General features: G+C 33.8%; 1 protein-coding gene across 4 annotated transcripts in view; it reads left to right on the plus strand.

The window, feature by feature from the left end:
* Positions 1 to 1,713: 1,713 nt before the first annotated feature.
* The window catches only part of LOC150108211 (uncharacterized), a 59,692-nt gene continuing 38,192 nt past the window's right edge, over positions 1,714 to 23,213 (plus strand). For 2 of the 4 annotated variants that reach the window (XM_090415653.1, XM_090415652.1), the window contains exon 1: positions 1,714 to 2,503. The gene's annotated coding sequence lies outside the window, so the exon portion shown is untranslated. The remainder of the gene's footprint in view (positions 2,504 to 23,213) is intronic. The other 2 variants (XM_090415649.1, XM_090415651.1) reach the window with 1 other exon arrangement.

Here is a 23,213-nt window from a genome sequence, read left to right on the forward strand (position 1 = left end):
AGTATAATACGATGCTTACTATATATTTTTACATTAGACGAAGAAAAAAAAAAGGGCAAAATAAGTGCAAAGCTTACTATATATTTAGAAACAGACGTTTTAATTATATATATTCGAAAATGCTCATTACATAATTAAAAATTCTAAACTTTGTGCAATATGTATTTTAAAAGGCGAAATATTTTCAATTAATTTGTTTTAAATTATTTCATTATATGGAAGGTGGGGAGAAGACAAGAGGGGAGAGGGTAGCTGTATCTGTGGAATTAAATTTGTGTGCGGTCAAGCCTCTATCGATGAGTCCTTGACACACTGGAGGTCTAATAATAATAATAATAATAAATATTTTCGATTGTTTTAATTCAGCCAGGTTGCCCGTAATATAAATTTGCATATTAAAAAAAAAAATTTCGCGAGACTTCGAAATCTTTTTTTTTTTGTTCTTGAGAGCCAAAAGTCCTGTTAACATATGATTAAGCCTATTGTTACTATCTTTGATGACTGGACATTTAAAATTAATTAAAACATATAATTAATTATTCATTACAGATACTCACCGTAATCTTAAATGTATTTAGTGTATTTTCTCAAGGTTATTGAAAAATATAAATAAAATTACTGCATCATCAACTAAAGTCTATGCTTGTAAATATCTCAAGAAATAAACAAATTAATATATTATATTATATTATATTAATGCATTTTTATAATGTTCAGCATATCCGCGAAGATTCAACATCTATAATATATTAGTATATCGGGAGAAAAACTTCTGGGGAACCAAGGAAAGTTCCCCCCTTTTTTTTCCCCATATAGAAAGAACTAATTCATATTGCAACTTTCCAGTACCTCGCAATTCGATTTGTTAAACAAATATATACAGAAATATGGTGCATTGTATTCTGCGTTATGTCAGATCTTTTCGCCAACAAAAGTTAGCAGTTCTAAGTACATATATCAGGGATCGTGTTTAAATGAACTTGAATAAATCATTTTATTTCTTATAATTTATTATTATAAATGAATATTTACCCCCAATTTAGTGCTGGTTCAGCATTGTAAAAAGGACATTGAGGAAACATCATAATAATATTTGTTTCCTCATTTCTCTCGGCAAAAATAAATAAAAACCTTTCCTGTCTCCTAGTTCTGCAAAGCCAAAATACACAGTACAGCCACAGACACCACTATATTTACAACAGTAGATAACACCATTTTTCTAGGTGTCTTCCTTGTACTTTATTTGCTTAGGATCTTAGTAGGGTCTTCCCTTAAGTTTATTTGTTATTCCAGCCAATATAAATAGTCTGAAACACTCTGTACTAAAAAATAGAAAACTTAAAATTACTTAAACATGAAATATCGATTTTTTTTTTTTTTTTTTAAATCATAGTCAACTAGATTTGTATTACTTCTACTCTATACCTCCTCATTCACTGAAAATTACGAAGCAAAACTTTACTGCATAACTGGTGATACTTTAACTGGTAACAATAGTACATTCAGTGCGCCGACCTTGCGGTTACTAGTTTAATAGATTACCGCGCATGCGTCTCCAACTTTCATCGTCTGCAAGGAAGCTGATTAACAGGGAATGTGATATCATTCAGTAGCTCAGTGAGTTGGACATTTTTTTTTTTTAGTAGTTGAAATTTGTTGTTGGTTTTCTTTCTTTGAAGTGCACTCATCAAGTGAGCTAACTAACTAAAACTATGTGCACTGATATTTGGTGACAGTTCAGTCATCATAATTGTATTTTTGTTAGTTACAACAGAGCACAGTATTAATACTCCCACCTTTTTTGTAAGACCATTTTTTCAATTCCTTGTCTCAATTTTACCCTTCCTGTAAACAGATGATGTAAAAATCTTATTTTTGCTAGTTTTTTTTAAATTTTATTATTTTTCTTACGAGTTCTGAAGTACATGATTTGTTGTCTAGTGGCACTTATTATAGTGACATCTAGTGAGTTCAGAGAACAACAGTGCAGGGTTCGGTGTAACTGCATTATCTCTTTCCACTGATGTCCTGTATAGTTTATTCTGAGCGTGCCAATCTCGTTTAAGGAAACAAGATAAATGAACAGGAAAAACCTGTTTGTTTCAGGACGCAAGTGTGCCTCGGGGGCCCCACTGACAGGGCTTGCTGACTTCGGCTCACTCGTTACCGCAGGTTGCAGTCAGTCTGGGAAGGGAGTGAAACGTGTAGTGTTACCACGCTTCGCGACTTCACCTGGCGGCCGCTGGCAAAGCGACAAAGTTCTATTGTGACGACTGCTGTTGTTTCCTTCTGAATTGTAGTGACGTTTAATATCATCCACGAACGGATATGTGCTACGTGAGGGACCTTTACATTCTACCTTTCCAACGCTGTTAATACGAATTACAGATATGTTGTGCGAGTTCAATGGAATTACTGAATAAATATTGGAAATGTGCTTTCTTGGCGGAAACTATTTGAAATTACCGCTTGATGTGTGCTGAAGTATCTACTTAAAGAAAAGGTTTGTGTAGTCTTATTATTAGTAACGCTATTGTTAAAAACTTCAAATAACTTTTGGCTTATTCGTTATATTTATTTTTATACATTCTCAATTTCAATTTAATTCATGGCGGTTTCCTTGCGTGACTAAGTGTTCCAGTCACTGAACTCCCACGCCGGTAGTTGTATAAGTGATCTGGTTGTCATTAATATAATTTCCTATAGGGGGTGCGGCCCGCTGTAACCATGGAAATTAATACTTATAACAAATGATAAAAATGAAGGAAAAATTCAAATCAATTGTTTCAAGCATGTTTTGAATATCCATGTGCGTATTTAAAAAAAATAAAAAATAAAAAAACTGAAAGAAAGAAATGTACAAAATTTTATTTCTGAAATGCTGAAAACATGAACTAAAACTGCAATTATGAAGTTATTCTAAAACGTCTTTTTTTCCCCTTATTAAGGACTGGAAACAAGATAGTTTCCAGTCCTTAATATTATATTGCATAAATAAAATAAGACGCCAAACGTGCCAGCAGTGTTATAGACTAGTGTAGTGAAGTTGTTTTCAATAGTGCCAGCAGATAATTTCACTAAAAGACGAAATTATGTCAGTCATAATATAATCCAGTTATATTTATAAAGCATTCTGATACATATCTTGTACAAAGTTATAAAGTTTACAACTATCAAAGGAAGAAAAAAAGCAAATCTTGTATCATGTAAATTTTCACAGTTTTTTCATATCCTGTATATTTTTTCCAAGTAGCAGAAGGAAACATTTTTTTTTTTAATCAGTATCGTTTAATAGTATGAATGAATTTATTTCTTAATAATAGTTAAATGCATACCTTCTTATATGCTGGAATATAACAGTTTATTTCTGAAAATGGAAGATTTGACGTTTCGATAATGTAATGTGATACGTTATAACAATTTTTAAATCTGCTTAAAAAAAAACTTTGAAAGTTCCAATTCATTAATAAAATAAACAACATCGAATCAGTTTCCGTCCGTTATTCATTATACTCGGGGTTCGACAAATTATACAAAACCTTACTCGCCCAAGATCCACATATTTTTAATGGTATGTCTCAATAAATCAGCAGGAGTTCCATAAAGTAATTAGTAATGCTGTATATTGGTTGAAGTTTTTTTTTTTTTAAATTAAATAAATAAAAAATTTTTTTCCCAGTTTGCAGCTCCTCGCCACTTGCAGGTGGGCGAGGGTATTTGTCGAGTCCAGGATTATACTTATTTATAATCATTGCATGATTGAATTTGGCGAACGTCTCCGCTTTCCAATAGAAAAATAAAATCAGCATATAGAGTTAAAAGAACCAGTTTTTGCCGTTGTTCATTGAACTCGCAGGAATTGAATATTTAGCTATCAAGCAAAACACAACGATGACGTCACTGTTTAATTTGCAGAACTTGCAAACGAAAAAAAAAAAAAAGGAATATACAAAAATAATATAAATTATACACACAATGTCATTATATAAACCTGAGAAAATAAATTTCCTATTTGCATTTACCACAGAATGATGTTAGTCGAAAATTTTCGACTCACTCATTGCTCCTGTACGTTCTTAGAGTGGAATAGAAAAAAACAAATGCGATAAATAATTTTAGAATTTTGACGAAGGAGAAAAATAAATCTGTTAAGTAACGTATTTTAGATCCTCCTTAATGTCATGTCGTCCTCTCTGCTTCCAAGAACCTTATGAATATTTCTGATATGCAGGAAAAGCCCTAGGAAACCTATCCTTTCCTTCCTCACTTGTTTTGCTATCGGATTTCAAATTATATTTCGTCACGTATACGAATTCTGATATTTCCTTCCTCTATCATGTAGTAATTATTCCTTCTGTAAATTCAGCAAAATATCAAGCCACTCCTTTATTTTTTTCCTTTTTTTTTTAAATTCAAAATTCTCTTAAGTATTACAATGGAAATTTTTTTATTGTCTTTATTCTCTAATTCAAATTTCTTTTAATCCCCCCCCCCGTTCCAAAATTATTAGTTACGGTAGCAACCACATTTACTTTATTAGTCTGCTTACTATCACATCGACGCCTGCCTAAATTACGGACTCCAGAATTAAATTATTTTTCAATATGAAAATAAAAAATAATTTTTATTTTCATATTAGAAATCAGCGAAGGATAATGGCAGGCTGCTGCAGTAATTTAAAAAGAACCTACAAATAATATTCTAGAATTTTTTAATGATAGTTCTTGCGCGCGCACAGACTACTCCTATTTCCCTTGGATTTCTAGTTAGCAAGAAAAGCACGGGCACGTGTTTGTCTTCTGATGAAAACCTGTTGTAAGAAATTGCCGTCGACCTTCTGAAACGAAGATTCTTCAGCCCACATTTTAATCTTTGAAATCGTGGCTGCTGACAAACGTTTCTCACGATTATAGGTATATACATGCACAAAAACAAAAGTAATACTTATTATATTAATACTTATCATTTTTTGGAAAGTTTTTTTTGTGCTTACTGCCGTTTTTGCATGTCATCTTAAATGCTATTTTTTACATTTATTTTACAATAATTTTCAATAAATACTCTTTCGCAGTTTTGTTATATAGCAAAATGAATGCTTGTTCCTATGAATTTTACTTAAAAAAATCGGCCGAATTTTCAGTTATATATATACTTTTATTTATGTATTTATTTATTATTATTTTTTATTTATTATTTTATTTTTTGATAGCCGACGATCTTTCTTGTGTTTTGAGTTGCTTTTTGCTGTTATGTGCTAGCATGAGTTTTCCTCATAAAGTGTTGCAAATGCTTTTTTTTTTGTCGTGTTTTCATTCGCATTTTTACATTTTTTTTCTTTTTGCCTTTACATCTTTGAAGTTTTTTCAGGCAGTTTCATTTCTTCCGCGTTTTGTTTTTTAATGTTTAGTGACTGCTTAATGCCCGCAGGTGCTACGTGGCCGACCTAGTTGTGGTTTGCGTTACCATGATGATTTCATGTACTTGTTTGTATAATAAAGAACTACTCCAACACACTTGGATTCCTTACTATTCGTATGACAACTTCTATGTCCACAAATAAAGCAGCTGAAGGAGGGAGAGGGAGAGAGGGATGTCGCTTTCAATAACTAGTAACATGGTAGGTTATTCGCTACATTTAGACGATTTAGCCCACCTTTTGTTTCTTTAAGAAGTAATTAAAATATTTGATACTTCATAAGAGAAGAAGCAAGTGTTCACAGAGAATTTTTATGAAAACTGCCTAATAATGAATTCAACTAAATGAAATGCGATAATATCAGCGAAGCTAAAATGACGACATAATTTCGTATAAACGTCGCCATCAAAAACTAATTAAACTGAATGAAGCGTTACCTCAGTGTGATAAAATATCAGACTTTATTAATCTGAGAATATCCAACCAACAACACTTTTCATCTCATTAAAAAAAAACACTGGGAAGAATGAATTAAAATTTAATGAATCTGATATTTCGTCTCCGTTAGACGAAATATCAGATTAATTAAATTTTAATTCATTCGTGCGCGCGCGTTACATTTTAAAAATTGTAACGCGCGCACACAACAACAACAAAAGAGAATCTATCAATTCAGAACTTAACTTTCTCGGGGAATTATTTCTTCAGACCCGACAATTTTCTATTCGAATTGCTATTTTTGTGATGAATAGCAGACCATATTAGTCTGAACTGCCCTATTCCTTGCTGGGATTATATGCAATACCTCTTGAAACAAGATTAGGAAATGGGATTGCAGTTTTACAGCAAGATTTTTTTTTTTTTTTTTAACGATCTCGATCTTCCTATTTATAGGAAACATATAAGAGCTGTAATTTTAAACACGATACCGGAGTTTTTCTGAGTTTTTACCTAGTCTATCTGTAAAGAGAAGCCAGTAGAGTTCAAAACAGTGCCCCTCAAAAATATTATTTTAAGTTGTTCGATATAGACAGCTCATTTTTTGAAACCTCAAAAAAAAAAAAAAAAAGAAAAAAAAATTACGCTTCGTTTGTCTGTTTGGTGAAACAGGAACGTTTGTGCATTCTTTACCAGAAAAAATTCTTATATTAATCTGTCTTAAAAGTAATATAGTAAAACCAATCTTAAGTTTTTTCCCTTCAAAAGAAAGTGGAATGTTTGACAAAAAAAAAAGTAGTGAAATGATTTCTCTCTGGATGGAGGGGGGGGGGGAGTCAATAATATTTCGTCTCACTTCAAGCATGGAGTCGGTTGGGCCTTACCTATAGCACAATCGCGAGAATATGGTTGAAAGAGTCCAAATTTGCCACGAATCTCTCAGAGCTTTTCAACTGAGTCATCGTCTTTACAAGTAAGCCGAAATTTCCTCCCGTAACTTCGTCTCCATCCCTTTAAAACAGAGTATTCGTCTCGTTATTAGTATTTTTAAAATCATAAAGGAAAAACTGAAAATTTAGTAGTGTTCAATATGGCAAGATCGTACATTAATAGTTTACTAATGAATATATATACAGTATAAGCCAATAACTTCACCATTCAAACCAGATTTTATTAATTGCTAAAATATCTCAGTTCAACTAATAAAATTTCATGGCAAAGCCTGCTAAAATTTTGAATAGTTGTGACATTTTGTCATGATGGATGGAGCAATTATTTCTTGACACTTATAAACGAATATCTCCTGAAATAAGCAAATCAAACCACTTTTATTAAAATAACCCTGATTGTGCTGCTTTAAATTTTTGATTCAGCAACTGACTACAGTGACCTCATTTTAAGTGAAAGGAAGCAATATGCATTTGTGTAATGACGGTAAGCTGCAAAATTTACGAACTGAAACAAAACGTTCAGTCCCATTAGGACTGCTGCCAAAAAAAAAAAAAAAAAGATGTTATCTTTCTCTTTTCAATGGCTGATATCCAGAAATAGTGAGGGAGGATAGCGGTCCCTAGACCATTCTAAAAGCATTAAAAATTCTATAAGATATGTTATGCTTTCTCCCACACTCAGATTATGAATGATGTATTCGTCCTCATCTCTCCTTAAGTTGCTTTTTCCAGGCCATTGAAATGCACTGCACTCCCATGAACTGCATTAATAGTTGTCAAGTCATTTTGGGTGCAGCGTACTCAAAAATAAACAAGCAGTAAATAGAGAATATCCTTGAGATGCTTGAATTCCCGTGTGTATGTGGGATTACTATAAAAAAAAATCGCATAGTTTGTACTATTTGAAACAAACGTTTCTCGTGGACTTGCACATTTATTAGACCTAACTTCTGAATAAGTTGCCATAATATTTCACTATTTGAAAGGCACTCCCAAATAAGTGACCCTTTCGATATTCACTTTATTGTTACTGTGAGGGGTTACTATGGATCGGGTAAATCTTTTCGAAATTTTTTTTTTTTTTTTTTTTGGCCTTTATTAGTGATAGGAATTATCAGGACGGATGCTGAGTGGCGCTAATTTTGTTGGCATATGCAAAATAAATAAATAAAGCCTTTTTTTTTTTTTCAGTGAAAATTATCTGAATTGCTTTGAATAATTAGGCGTTTAGCAACAGCCGCGCTTACTCATGTTTATCGCTAAACACAAGGATAAGGCCTTCAAAATCCTGCAAGTTGAACAGTTTCCGACGTTTTTTATATATAGTATATGTGGTATGTAGAAAAGTTAAGGGATAGTAGAGTGAAATCTTAGTTTTCTGTTTTATCTTGCTGATGAATATGAAATATATTTGTTCTATATATTTCATATCAACCATTCTTCCAGAACAACTGATGTAATCAGTTAGGATAAAACCACTATACCCTATCTTGAAGAAAACTTCAAGTCGAATCAAAGTATCCATTATTGTCATTCACTTACATGACTCTCTCTCTCTCTTTTTCAAAAAAAAAAAAAAAAAAATACATCGTGAGTGATGTTTGGAAATCATTGATTAGATCTCAACATAACTCTAGTTCGACTTTTCAAATCACCTCCAGGCAATCCTAGAAGACAGCTAACTTATGCTGCATATCACTGGCTCCTCTTTCTTTCTTAATACCTTTTTTATTTTAAAGGTTTATCTGAAATTTTAAATTTATTTTAACTAGCAATCCATACTCAATCTACCACTCTGAAGAAGCCACTGGTCCTCAGAGTGCGAAACTAGTCCGTACACATTGTACTGTTGTATTGTTTGAGTCAACGACTAATAAACCCAGCCCTTGTATCTTATTTGTAGGATGTTCAAGGTGTGCTTGCAGTGATGTCATAAGCTACTGTAATCCATTAGCTCAGGCTGACTAGGAAAGAAAGAAAAAGCACAGGCTGACTACGACAAATATCTTGAATTGACTACAATATATCTAATAAAAGTGAGAGAAGCCTTCATTTTTTCAGAACTAGTGACAATTTTAATGAATTCGGCAAAAGAATGGAGTAATGTTCTCTTGCGACGACTCATAATAAGAGTATCTATACAAAGTTTGTTTGCCTATGGAATGAGCTGAGTATCATCATGGTCTTGTTTCCACGGCAACAAGACCATGGCAACATTCTGCTAACGCTCCAAAAGATACATACACGCCGAGTGGATAAGTACGGCGTCCACTCAGGATGGTTGATGGGATGCTGTATCATCACCAACCAATAGGCTGTAGGTTCGAATCTCACAGTGGCATGGATGTTTGCGAAAGTCTTTAGGTGGTATGCGATTTTTGTCGTCCCGTGTGGAGACGTTTAAAAAAAGTTCAGTGTTTGGACTCTAAAGCAAGCCTCATGAATTATCTATCAGTCCTCTATATCATAAGTAGGATTCACGTTTATAAAAATGTAATTTGTTGTTTTATTAATTTTTATGGCTATTTTTATTTAGGAATACCCCCTTTTATGATGTCATTGGCTTTTCATTCAATTTTTTTTTTTTTTTTTATGACATGGCTGATATTTTAAAGACCTACATACATGAAGAATATAAGAAAGGAATAATTTTGGACATACCTTTGAAGGATGTTCTTGATTGGCTTGTTTTGGAGCAGTAGCGGGCGTATAGCGATAAACATTTATATTATTGCTGAAGTATGAGCAGTGGTTCTCAACATTTTATACTTCACGCACCTCCCCCCCCCCCCCACTGGAAATGTATGTAACTGGCGTATCCCTTGTATAGATAAAACTATAATTATAGTATAATAATGGAAACAAAATACACACACACACACATATATAATTTTGTATTCATAAATTACATATATCGATAAACACAAAGGGTGACATAAACAATTTAACAAATCTTATAAAATTTTATAAATATTTTACTGAGTAATGTCACTCAGTTCTCAGAAATTAATCAGTATCAGTGTTGCCAACTTAGCAACTTTTGTTACTACATCTAGCGACTTTTGAGCTCTCACGCGGCGTATCAACCCCCCACCCCAAAGAGAATGCATATCACAGATTGGGAACTCCTAATCTAAAGGAAGGGGAGGTTGGAAATGTGGATATAGAAAGATGTGGGAGAATTGAGGATAACGCCAAGGTATGTTAATTTAAATCCGAGTGTCAAGGGTGGGCTGTGAATTCTTTGGAAAGTGAACGATAGAATATTTTTAGGGGGACGGAGAAGTCATATTCTATCCTTCTCTTTCTTTCCAAAGAATTCACTTGAAACCTGGATTTTAAATTCACAAACCTTTTTGACTTATCCGCAATTCTCTCACATTTCCGTCCTCCCTGTCATACTTCAGCAGTGGTATGTAAATGTTTATCGCTATACGCTGCTCCAAAAGAAGACAACCAAGAACATCCTATAAAGGTATGTCCAAAATTATTCCTTCTTTATATTCTTCATGTATCTAGGTGTTTAAAATATCAATAATGCCCTAAAAATTGAAGAAGAAAAAAACTCCTAAAGAAAAATAGGCAAAATAGCCATAAAAATTAATATTAATTTTAGAGGAGTAATACGAGAAATTTTCAAGAAATAATATCCATAATTTGTTTTATTTTTTACTGCGTAATGAATGTTTCCTTAGTGTCAGAGTTTAAAGTTGTCTTGAATCATGGCTGAAGCAACAAAAATTATGAAACCAGTAATAAGTCTTTTAAGCAGGTGTGTGCTTGTGTTACTCTGGCCGTGTTTGCAGAATGAAACTGAGTTTCCGAGAAGAATAACTCTTCCATTTTCCTATGAAACTGGCTAATTTATTCAACTGAAAAGCCATTATAAAGAAAGATTCTTTATAAGAAGAACGATAACTTCTTTCAATACGAGATTCGAACTCCAGTGTCCTTTTATGATAGCATAAGGATCTGTAGCCTTTTAGAGCATAATGTTAGCTGTAGAATTTATTTTTCTAAATTCTGATTGTATTTAGTTTTTCAGTGGTTACTTTTATGTTCTCGTATTTTAAGTTCGCATATCTTACTCGCTTCCAAGCTTTGACCGAATGGACATTTTTTTTAAAACAGATTCCAAGGGAATCAAGATTTATTAGATGTTAAACCTGTGTGAATGGTTTTTGATATTTGCATAAGAACCTTCACTCAACGTTTGGGAATGATAAGAGCTTATTTAAACCCTCCCCCCTTTCAGGAATGTGCTGGAGGCAGTTTATCACGTGAGGGCCAAAGTGACTATGAAACCTGACGCTCAAGTACGTTCTCTTTCAAACAAGGCAAGATAATTTTTAAGACTTCTATTCGATAGCGTAGTTTATACAACGATATTTGATATTTTTAATGGACGGCGGCATTCCATTCCATTGAGGTACCAAAGTCGGCTTTCTTAGATTTATATGGAAAGAATTTGGATAAGATTACGTTTCTCGAACTAGGTTTAATCTCGGTTCATAATTTGAGTTTTCGGGTAGTACTGAAGAAAAAAAAATTATTTTTATATATATTTTTTTCAGTATTTCAAAAGGGAAGGCAATTCAATTGCTAAAATAAATAAATAATAAAACCATGAGCCAAGAAAGGATAAAAGGTTAAAATTGGTGGCTGCATTTCACAGAAATACCGATTCTGTAAGGAACAAGAAAATGCTTTTTAACAGCAATTATAGTATGCAGCTGTCATTTATTAATTACGACCTGCATTTTTGAAAGAAAACGCGAGGTTTGAATACTGTATATGCTTATAGTCATTATTTCCCCAATGAGTATAATCATTTGTTACTAATAAGTTTAATGAAATGAAAGTTTTAGTTTATTTTCTTTGCTATCCCCTCCACTGGGGTCTTGCGCTCAGATCGGAAAAGTTGCTTTATTATTTTAATGTCAAAGTCTTACAATCCGCGATGAGTCTTGGGCTCCATGGAGGTGTTGGTACAATAATAATATTTCAAGCAATTCATCCAAAAAATGAATGATTCATGCGGAGATTATCATTTAGATGTAAAACATTCCTGGAGTTAGCCGCTTCTTAAAATTGAATTACGCTTCGAAGCAAGTTCTCCCAGACACATTCAAGTTGCATTTGTAATCGGCTGAAATCCTCTGAGATTCGTCAACTAATTTTCTCTTACGAACGGCCCGTTCCTTAAGTTTTGCTGCCAGTTTGGTCATTCAGCCTAACTACTGTGAATTCAGATGTTATTAACGATGACATTTGAACTCACAATAGTTAAGCTAAATTCATTGATTACTTCCACACACACGTCTTACCGACAAGAAGTTTACTCGTCAACGGTTGTTCTATGGCTAATGATTCAGTGTTGGCGATGAGAAGCTCTTCAATCAATCTAGAGGGACAACACCATGTTCGTGAAAAATTAATGAGTAGGAAAATGAATAATGGTGGGGGCGTACAGCATGGGATAGAACCAACTAGGCAGTAATCTTCTAATATAAGAATTATCTTGTAAGAACTGATAAACCTTAATAAACTGAGAATTCTTCAGGCAAGTGTTAAGCATGTTTTTTCTGTTAGTTATGCACATGTGCTGTCAATATATGCTATGGTCACTCTACTCCCGTACCTCACAGAATTGGGAAGTGAAGCCTTTCTGCTAGAAGAAGTGGTAGAGTCGCAGGTGTTCTTTCCACACAGAGTTAATAGGACAATCACAAACATCCATGCCTATGGGAGCGGATGTACTAACTATTCAACCAATCAGGCCGGCTGTTTTTCCTGGATCACTGATAATTGTATCCGATAGCAAACGCAGAATCCAAGATTCAGTTTCCTGAAGTTCAGCGTAATCCCCCCCCCCCCTCACAAGGTTGGCTAAATAATAAGGTTGATGTTTGGTTAAAATCTCAGCGATCTTAAGTCATATATCGTTTTGTAATTCTCAAAAAAAAAAAAAAAATTTAAAAAAAGGGGGGGGGGGGAGTGCAGCCATTCGAATGGAGTAGATGAATCTCACAATTGGTTTGATTCCAAAACAAGTGTTAAGGAATGATTATATGTAGCAAATTATTTGAAAATCGAGTGCGAGATCTTCATTTTAACTTTTTTCGATTGTAATAGACGAAATATTTTGCATCGAAATAAGAAGATTGTGACTAATCATAGTGGTAATAACAATGAAATCCCTTTAAGATGATAGCAAATAATAATAAATAAAAACGTATTTGAAGGAACGAATCAAATTGTAAAGAAAATGCTAAAGAAATAACTTATCACCATTAATGAACGGAGAAATGATCAAATGTATTTTTAACATTTGAAGTTAAACAGGAAAAAAAAAGTGATTATTTCATCGAAAATATAGTTAATGTAAATAAGATCAACTAATTTGCACGTGAGTGTTTGTGTTTCTGGGCAGTTTGTTTTTGGGAGTGATAATTCTGTGAGCTCCGACCAGTTTGAAAAGCCCTTGTAAAGTTTCTTGCATTATACACAGAGGTCTTTCCAATATTGCGCTATTCTGGCGACTGCGCTGCGAGGTGCAAGGAAAATTTTGTTATGTATACCTAATGGACAGAGAAACACATAGAATAATAACATACTACCGGATGTAAGGGAACCTATCATTATTCATGTTGGAACAAATAATACAACAAAAAGAAAAAGCAAATGAAAATTATGAACAGTTCTGGATGAAATTTGAATATCTAGAATTGCATGTCAAACTGACCTAATATTTTTTATTTTATGACAACAGGTATCAGATGGCCGAAACCTTATTTGTTCAAGTGTGGTGTAGGTCAAAGTACAACATTTGTTTAGGCAACAATTATTCGCTTAGTGAAGGACTTCACCTTAATTAAATGAGCGAGGTACCCTGTCGCTTAGGTGAGAAATTAAATCGAGAATAACAGCAACATGGCGTTTTGGAACGTCGATGACTTTAATAAGTGTAGTCCAAATGTGGAACGATGATGTTTGGTATCAGTAATGCAGGCTCATGTGATTTGAAAGTATAATTAGATAAATTATCAGATGGCAACGAGGATTTTAAAGAGTAAAATTAAAATTGAATTACGTTCGGATTCATAGAAACGCACAACGTATTATTATAAGCAGCCTATCCGAAATGAAAGTGTTTGACAAACATAACACATTTTTACTGAAAAATAGCAGCCCTGCAGCTAGGTTGCTGTTAGCCAGAGGTCGTTGGGATATTAGATGATTTAGCTAAACGCAAGCTAGTGAAATATTTTAGCCTGAACAACATTAGCATTGTCGAGATGTTTCTGTTTAAGATGTTGTGGTATGGTATTCGAATTCTACGGCAACCGGAGCGAGCTTGCATTCCGTGTACTGCTCCGCCAATACTTCCGTGTCTTGTCATCGCGTTTGCTGGCGTCCTTGGATGGACAGGTATCTGAAGTCGTGAGATATTCGAGGCCAGAGTTGATTTCCCGACTCGTTCTCCTAAAACTATGCTAGAATGTAGTATGCATTCAACTGTAGAATGCTAGCTGAGAGATTTTGTATTTTTAGTCTGACAATGGAAACAAATGAATCGACTTTTTTGAAGAAACACAGAACGAGTTTCTTTTTAGTAGAAATGCTTCTCCGATGGAGTGATATTTACTGTCATAAACTTGTGATAATTTGTACTGCATGTTCTTTCTGCGGAATTCTCTTGGCTGGGAATGCCATTGTGTGAATTTTAGCCTTAAATTTGAATTTTTATTATTCGTTTTAATACGCGTGATTTGGCTCTGGAAGTGAATTGTCTGATTGTAGTAGTCGTCGGTCTAAAAGCAGAGCGTTTTTCACTGACGTCAGGAAAGGATTTTTCGCAGAAGAGTATCGATACTCTGCTGTGAAAAAAAAAAAAAAACAAATAATTTTATCACATAACTATTATTATCTGCAACGTAAGTCTGTGGGACTCCTGTAATCTCAATATGCAGGTAACGCTGCCAGATTCTTTTAGAGTTGCTTATCCAAATTATCATTTAATGTGTTAATGTCTATTTTAAGAATTGAATCAAAACCCGTTCTTATTCTAGTAGATGTAGGTAATGTAAGCTACTGAAGGTTATCGGGCATTTCTTCAAATAGAGAAGACGAATCTTCATTCTTTTTAGGGAATGATACGGTTTGCAGAACTCCCCCCCCCCCCTACTTGTCTGGAATTTTAAAAACAACTCAAAACACTAATTTATTACTGTAACGTATATTTTTATGCTTAGTATGCCAGAAGGTGCCCAAAATCTTGACAGTGGCTGTGATCTTTTGGTGTTTTACGCAAAGAAAAATCGCTACCTCCTACCTTCTAGCCCATTACGGTATCAATGTATTAAGGCTTATAACCTTTCATTGGTCGGATTGACATTAAAATATATACATGCTAGTATAACAGTGCTGTCACTCTGTGCGAATGGATCATGAATTTAATGATCTGCACTAAAATTTCTGTAGTCATTTTTGTTTTAATTTGATGACGTTTAGGTTTGAATTCTCCAAACCTAAACTTGATGTTACAGAAAAGTTCCCGGATTGGATCCACTTAAAACCCCTTAACTTAGTTTCAGATCATTGTTCTTTTCAAACAGCTTGCGAATTGAAGCGCAGACGCAGCCCACCCCTTCCCCCGCACTACTGATATGTTATAATAAAGACAGATGAAGATTAGTATAGTATCAAAATTGTATCTGTTCTAGCTAGAATTTCAAGTATTTATACGAGTATTTTAGCACATTATTTAATATAGTTTCCTATTATCACTTCTTATTCACACTCAACGCTTAAGTACACGGATAAATGTACAGAGTTTTAGAGTGGCAGAGATGGGTTATTTGAGAAAAGTACGAGTAGTACTTTTCTCAAATAATGGTTTTAGAACCATTTATTATTCTGTTTTCATTAATATTTTCGAACTGATGCTACAGGTTTGTTGTCAAAAAATGCAGATGACACTTAATTGCAGGACAAATGAACACTAGGGATGACAGTGCAATTCTAGAAAATGACTTGAACATGTCTCTATAATATTTCAAAGTATAAAACGTTACATCTTTTAAATTAATATAATTTAGGAGATATTGAATGTGACACGGTTTGGCAATAAGTACGTAGATCGGACCTGTCAACTCCATAGATATTTTTTATTTTAGGCCAATTTGCTATATATATATGACATAAAAGTATCAATTAGTATAGACCTAAACAAGCATACTACACTGCTGATCTTCGTGGTTTCAATTTATATTACTTCATTGATATTTTATATCGTAAGCAAACAAAAGTTTCTATGAGAAGGAACCTCACGACTTGCTTTTTGTACACTGACAGCAATTGTGATTTCACTGTAAGTCGACGTAAGTATCCACTGTTATGTAAAAATAATTTGCTAGGAAGTGGTGCATTTACTTTGTGCTTATTGTTCCATTTACAATTGGGAAAAATATGGAGGCAATTTAAATTGGATATATTCAGATTTATGATAATCCAATCTAAGAACGGGTGTAATAAGTGTAGAGTACATCCATATTATAGATGGCATAAGGAATAGATATAAGAAAACCCTGTTCTAGAGACCAAACATGGAGCTTTTTAAGCCACTTCAGACCTCCAGTAAGTATGACGGTAGTATCACACCGGAAGGAGAAAATTATCTACCGCTTCATCTCCAAACAGTCACATTTATGGCATTGCTCACTTCTATAGTCTCCCATCACTTATGATCGGAGACTGTACCAACGCTAGCATCTTGAAGCGGTAGGTCTGTTTGCTTAAATTCTCAACAGCCATATTTTGGTAGATCAGGAGAATATCGATATCAACATTCATTAAATTATTTCCTCGAAAGAATAAATCTTGAAAAACTGAGAAGTGAGACGATTTGGTGAACTCTTGTGTTACAAAAAAAAAATAATAATAATAATCATTAAAGATAAAATGGTTGTTGCACTTAACTTTTTTAAGAAGTTTATTTACAGTAGATATACTTGTTAACTTCTTGGAGAAACACGAGGAGTAGATAAACAACACTTTAGCTTATTCTATAATCCGGGTTTCCTTTTTTTTTTTATGATCTTAATGATACGGTGACTCCTCCAATTGAAAAAAAAGGAAAAGAATACATGCACTAATTTAGGAATGATTTTTAGCCTGTTTTTTTTTGGGGGGGGGGGGGGGTTGTATTCTATCAGATGGTTCTCGGACCAATGCTAAGTCTTGAACTCAGGGTTTAGAATCTTCTGTTCTAAAACTGTAAAATAAATGCGATACATTGTTGAGAGAAATTAGACTAAAATAGAAAGGCGATCATAATTATTACTGGTTTCAAATTTACAAAAAAATAAATAAAAATAAAAAATCCGTCTTCGTATGGTATTTTTCAAAAGGTCTCGAGATTAAATGAAAATTTTAATACCACTTTTATCTATAAATAATAATATTTGATGGAATTACAAAGCAGTTTCGGCATATATGAATTATTTTAACTTTTGCAAAATTTCCTGCAGTTAGCTAAGTACTTCTTCAAGTACCCAAGAATATGGAATTTTCTACATTTCTTATTAACGTCTGTTCTCAAACACTGTGTATTGTTCTGTAATCTTCCGCACCATAGGGGAGGGCAAAGATAATCTTTGGACAGATAGTGTAGCCACTCCAATTACAAGATATCATGGCGTTACTTGGTTAATGTATACAGCGAGCATTTCAGAAACATTAACTTTTTTTTTTAAAAAAAAAAAATTACAGTGCAGGTGAGGATATTTAAATTTGTTTTAAATTCATGACAATTCTGTAATAAATTACAAGGATATTCCAGAATATGTATGCTAATATACTCGCATAAACCAAAATTGTGCTTGTAAGAATGAGTCAACTTGCTGATTATTTAATTAACTGCTTCTAGCGAATTAAACGCAGTCTAGCAAAAGTGGATAAAAAAAAATGAACGTGACTGACCTCTGGGATTTCCCACGGTTCCTCTTTGACCTTGTTTGTTTTATTTATTACCACTCTTCTTCAATTACGCTCATTTAACTGCAGTTCGCAAAGCATGTGGATGCCGGAAGTGAGATTCAGTTTGCAAGAATTTTATGCGTGCATCGCTTAAATGGTGGCGCCGTGAAAGCAATGAACTACATTTTCACTACAGGAATTCGAAATGTGAACGAAAAGAATATATATATATATATATATATATATATATATTCTTATTATAATTAAGAGTCGAATAATAGGCAAGTTGCACATTATTTTTAATGTTTTATCGCCATGGGGTTTACTATTTTTTTCTTTAATTTTGAAATCTTATTCACATTTTAAATTTGCTGAAATTTTTAAGATAACATGGATGGTTTTAAACTAATTTATATACTTGATCGCATAAAATAAATATATTTTCTGTGGGAGGGGAAGGACAGAACCGATTTAAAGAGTTCAAATTCTGTATCACGAATTCAGTACCAAATAGGCATCCATTTTTTTTTTTTTTTTTTTGATTTATTTCGAACATGGAACAATGAAATCAAACAATAGTGGTGAGCTCTAACAGAAATAGACTTCTTGTCATCTTTGTCGAAAGTTGAGAGGAAAGTGATTTTATACGTATGGCCTTGACATCCTCAGCATGCAGCTGAATGAATTGCTGGAAAAGATTACAAAGCGTGTACCTGTCTGAACGTGAACGCTTGATGGGTTTCGAGGTCGCCAGTTGTCTCGCATAATCCCTGGAACATGTCTCTTCCTTAAAATCTTTTTCTCGATCGAAAGAACGGTTTCTTTCTAGGAAGAGGAGTTGCTATTGTTATTTTAGTTAAGAGACATTTATAGTATGTTAATTACAGCAGATGACTAAAAGATTTGGATCTCGTTGTTCTGCTGATAAGCAGGCGCAAACTAGTCCTAAGCCATTCACAAAAGAGCAGATAGCCTGCTTTTATGACTTAGCATGTTTCTATTCCGGATCAATCCTGCTGGTCCGGAGTAGAAAAACCCATCGCTTGAACAAGTTCCACGTTTGGTTCCAAGAGCAGCGTTTCCGTATCATGTAAAAAAATATATAAAATAATGTACTATAGAGTTTGTAACCTTTCGTGGGGTTGGATCATATAAAAATAATTTACACTATGGCTATTAGTTTCAATAATTAAACTATTTGTATTTAATTAAATATAAATTAGAAATAATTGTAGAAATATAAGTTTCGGTAAGGAAATACCGTGAGTAGACATATTACTAGCTATTATAATAACGGAATTAACTCGTAAATTATTCTTTATTCGTAGAATTTTCACCTGAGTATCACAGGCATCATCAGTACAGGTACAAGGCTAATTAAACAATAACTGTTATATTCACAAAGCGCCACCTAAGTAGCTAAGGTTAAATTTCCTAAATTTATTTAATTATTATTTTTATTTTAAATTATTTAAATTTAATTATTAAATAATTATTTAAATATTCAATTATAATAATTAAAAAATAATTATATTATTTTTAATAAATATATATGTGTATAAAATTATATGTTAGGAAAGATTTGCTGCTTTATAAAGTACTATCTCCCACAAGGGGGAAAGACGTAGACCATCGGATCTGTTTAGGTTAGGGGAGTGAAGTAATGTTTCACATGTTTCTTTGTATAGCCGTCCATTAGGAACCGACTTTTGTGAATGACTTTTGTCTTATTCCACTTAACTTTATATCTGGTGTTGATGGCATGTTCTGCAATTCCAGACTGTTCGGGTTCAAGGTACTGGATGTACGACTGGTGTTACTTCTAACCGGACCAATATCTCCTGCTATTGCTAACTACTTCATGGAGCATTTCGAACAGCGTATCTTTGACAACATTACACCCAGACCTAGCATTTGGTTCAGATATGTGGACAACATTTTTGCCATATGAAAGGGCACCTCAGAAGAACTACAATAGTTTCTCTCAAAAATTAATGCACTTCATCCAAGGATCCAGTTCACCCTAGAAGTAGAAGTAAATAAGCAGTTAGCCTTTCTAGACCTCTTGATTCTTTGCCAACCAGATGGTTATCTACAATTCACAGTCTATAAGAAAGAGACTCATACAGGCCAGTACATCCACACTGAATCACATCACCAGCCCAGCCAAAAGGCAGGTACTATAAAAACACTAGTTCATAGAGCCAACTCCTTTTGTTCTTCAGAAGAACTTTTACAAAAAGAATTAGTGTATTAATTCCTCCTTCATATCCAATGGCTATAAGTCCTTCATAAAAAGAGCTTTAAGTAGTCATGCTCCAGCATCCTCTTCAAGTACAGAAGAACCTACACGTATACCTATCACCTATGTAAACGGGGTTAGTTAACGCATAGCTAAGGTGCTAAAACCACTAAATATCTGTGTGGCTTTTCGACCCATCAGAAAAATCTCTACATTCCTAATGTCTCCAAAGGACAAGCTCCCACATCTCAGCTATCCAGGTGTCTACTAGATTCCCTGCTTGTGTGAATTATCATATTTCGAACAAACAGGAAGATCTGCTCAGGTCCGGTTAGAAGAACACCAGTCGTACATCCAGTACCTTTTGAACCCGAACAGTCTGGAATTGCAGAACATGCCATCAACTCCAGACATAGAGTTAAATGGAACAAGACAAAAGTCATTCACAAAAGTCGGTTCTTAATGGACGGCTATACAAAGAAACATGTGAAACATTACTTCACTCCCCTAACCTAAACAAATCCGATGGTCTACGTCTTTTCCCCTTGTGGGAGATAGTACTTTATAAAGCAGCAAATCTTTCCTAACATATAATTGTATACACATATATATTTATTAAAAAAAATTTAATTATTATAATTGAATATTTAAATAATTATTTAATAATTTAAAATAAATAAAAAAATAATAATTAAAGAAATTTAGGAAATTTAAACTTAGCTACTTAGGTGGCGCTTTGTGAATATAACAGTTATTGTTTAATTAGCCTTGTACCTGTACTGATGATGCCTGTGGTACTCAGGTGAAAATTCTACGAATAAAGAATAATTTACGTGAGTTAATTCCGTTATTATAATAGTTAGTAAATTGTAGATATACTTAGTTATATTATAATTATTTAATCACAAAGTATAAATCAAATTCTAGTGTGCTTTACACCACGCTTGAAGATCCTTGGATGGAACTTATATAGTAGCTTTCAAAAAAGAAAGTATCCTGAGAACGATTTTCCTTTATGCATTTTCTTTGGGAAAATGCACAAGGACTGATATTCTCAAAATATTTGGTTGTTCAAGATTATGATTAGCTTGAGTCTTTGCTATTCAGCTAAGGTCGTTGTAACTAAGCAGTTTTGCTAACGAGACTTTATGCATCTGTCGAAATTTTGTACATAATGCACTTTCCCCACAACTGAAGAATACCACCTGGTTTTAACTTTTTTTAGCGATCATCCCTTTAAAAAACGGTAGGTTAATACGAGGATTACGTAGAATTTTTATTAGTGTTGCAATTTAAAAACTTATATTAACTATGGCTTTTTCAGGGTTTATAAAAAAGTACATCCAGTACAGTCGATTGGCAATCTGCCAATCAGGATCGCTACTCATTTCAAGGATGATAACATCGGAGTGACTTTCAAGCCAATTCAAATTGTTCGCAGCCCTCTCTCTCCTAATGACAGCATCTCCATATTATAAACACCCCGGAGTCTATAGGATGCCATACCGTGATTTGGTCTACATAAAGTAGTCAAGCCATAGTTTTGAGATGAGAAGAAACATGTTGGAGACATAGAGCATAAAAGAAAAAAAGATCTGGTCTACACTGCCCTTCAACTACCAGCCACACTGTAGAACTGGGATATTTCCGCTATACCGTATTCAGATTTTTTTTTTTTCCTCTTTAAACTTCTCGAAGAATCCGTAACAGAGTTATTAATTCACATGAATCTCTTAACAGAAACCAAGGACTCGTATTGAATGACATCTGGAAATCTCCCATTAAACCTTTTTTAAAAAAATGTAGAATTTCAATTTTTCCAACGGTTGTCTTCAGTCTTTACCGGTCAAAGCTGACGCATGTGGCATGCGTCAGCTTTGACCGGTAAAGACTGGCTACAGTGGAAATAATCGAATGAATTCGTTTATTTCCACTGTAGCGATTCCTTCAGCGTTTTAAAGAGCTGATTGGATACCGCTGTTCGCATCACAGCTGTATTTTTTTTTTTTTTTTCATATTAGAAACACGGCATCTTAACAATTGTGTTAAGTTAATTAATGTGTTGTGTTAGTGCCTAGTTTTTTTTTATTATAACCATTTCTATATAAACTTTAATTTACAAATTAAAGTTTTCAATGTTTAGTCCAAAATTCATTTTCTCGAAAAAGAGAAATATTCAAGTACTTAAATGTTACTCTGTAATATAATTTTTGCCACTACAGAAAAGTCCCCCCCCCCCAAAGTATCAAGTGCTTTCTATTGGGGCCATGCTCCACAGTTTGAGAACAACCACCAGAATTTTAGCACTCGACACATGCAAGTATTAAAAATTTGAATTTCTTTTCATTAGTTCATATTTTACTATTACTACTTTCTTTTTTTTTTATTCAAGAAAAACTCCTTACTTTTTTTTTCTTGATAATACCTAGATCTCTAAATAGGATCGGATTTCTCTTTTGGGGCAATTTGGACACTTTTAGTCTCTCGTGGAACAAACGCATTTCGACCATAGCTTCTTCACCTTGTAATCATCCTCCTTATACGTATATTAGTGGCCCGTTACGTGCGTATTAGGCATGACCTATTACGATTTGAAACCGAGACCGCCTCGAGGATAAGGTTGTTAGTCTTATGCTTCCCGGTGTGTCCTATGTCTGCAGATGTGTGTGTTCACGGGGGACCAGTTTGCCTGTTGTGGGGGAAGAAAAACCCGAGTTTCCGAGAGACCGGCTAACTCACCTTTAGTCGAAAGAGACCAGATAAAGGTTCCTCACTTCTTGAACGGGAATCGAACCCAGGTCTTTCCGACCCAAAGGGCTACGTCTATACCAACCGAGCTACAGAGGCTACCTTCACCCTGTAATAACTAGATGTATTTTTCCACTCAACACACTACTTCCTACTTGTGCAATTGCTGACATTGTATCAGTTCCATTTATACATAACCATGGAATTGTTCATGCATTTTGAGTGGTGTGGTAAACCGCACCACTCAAAATGCTTGATGCCATCCGGATAAGGGTACTCATTTAACTAATATTTATTTTTCTCACAGATTTACTTAAATCATCCATCATAGACGTTCTGTTCTCTCTTTATGCCTTTTCTACATATTGTTATGGAAAATGTTCTTCAACTGGCTACCTTCATTCCTCCACTTTCTTCCAAATTTATCAGAACATGAGCA

This window comes from Typopeltis vanoorti, chromosome 3 (genome assembly GCF_054136105.1).
Source record: "Typopeltis vanoorti isolate ZY-2024b chromosome 3, IOZ_Tvanoo_1.0, whole genome shotgun sequence".
NCBI lineage: Eukaryota > Metazoa > Arthropoda > Arachnida > Uropygi > Thelyphonidae > Typopeltis > Typopeltis vanoorti.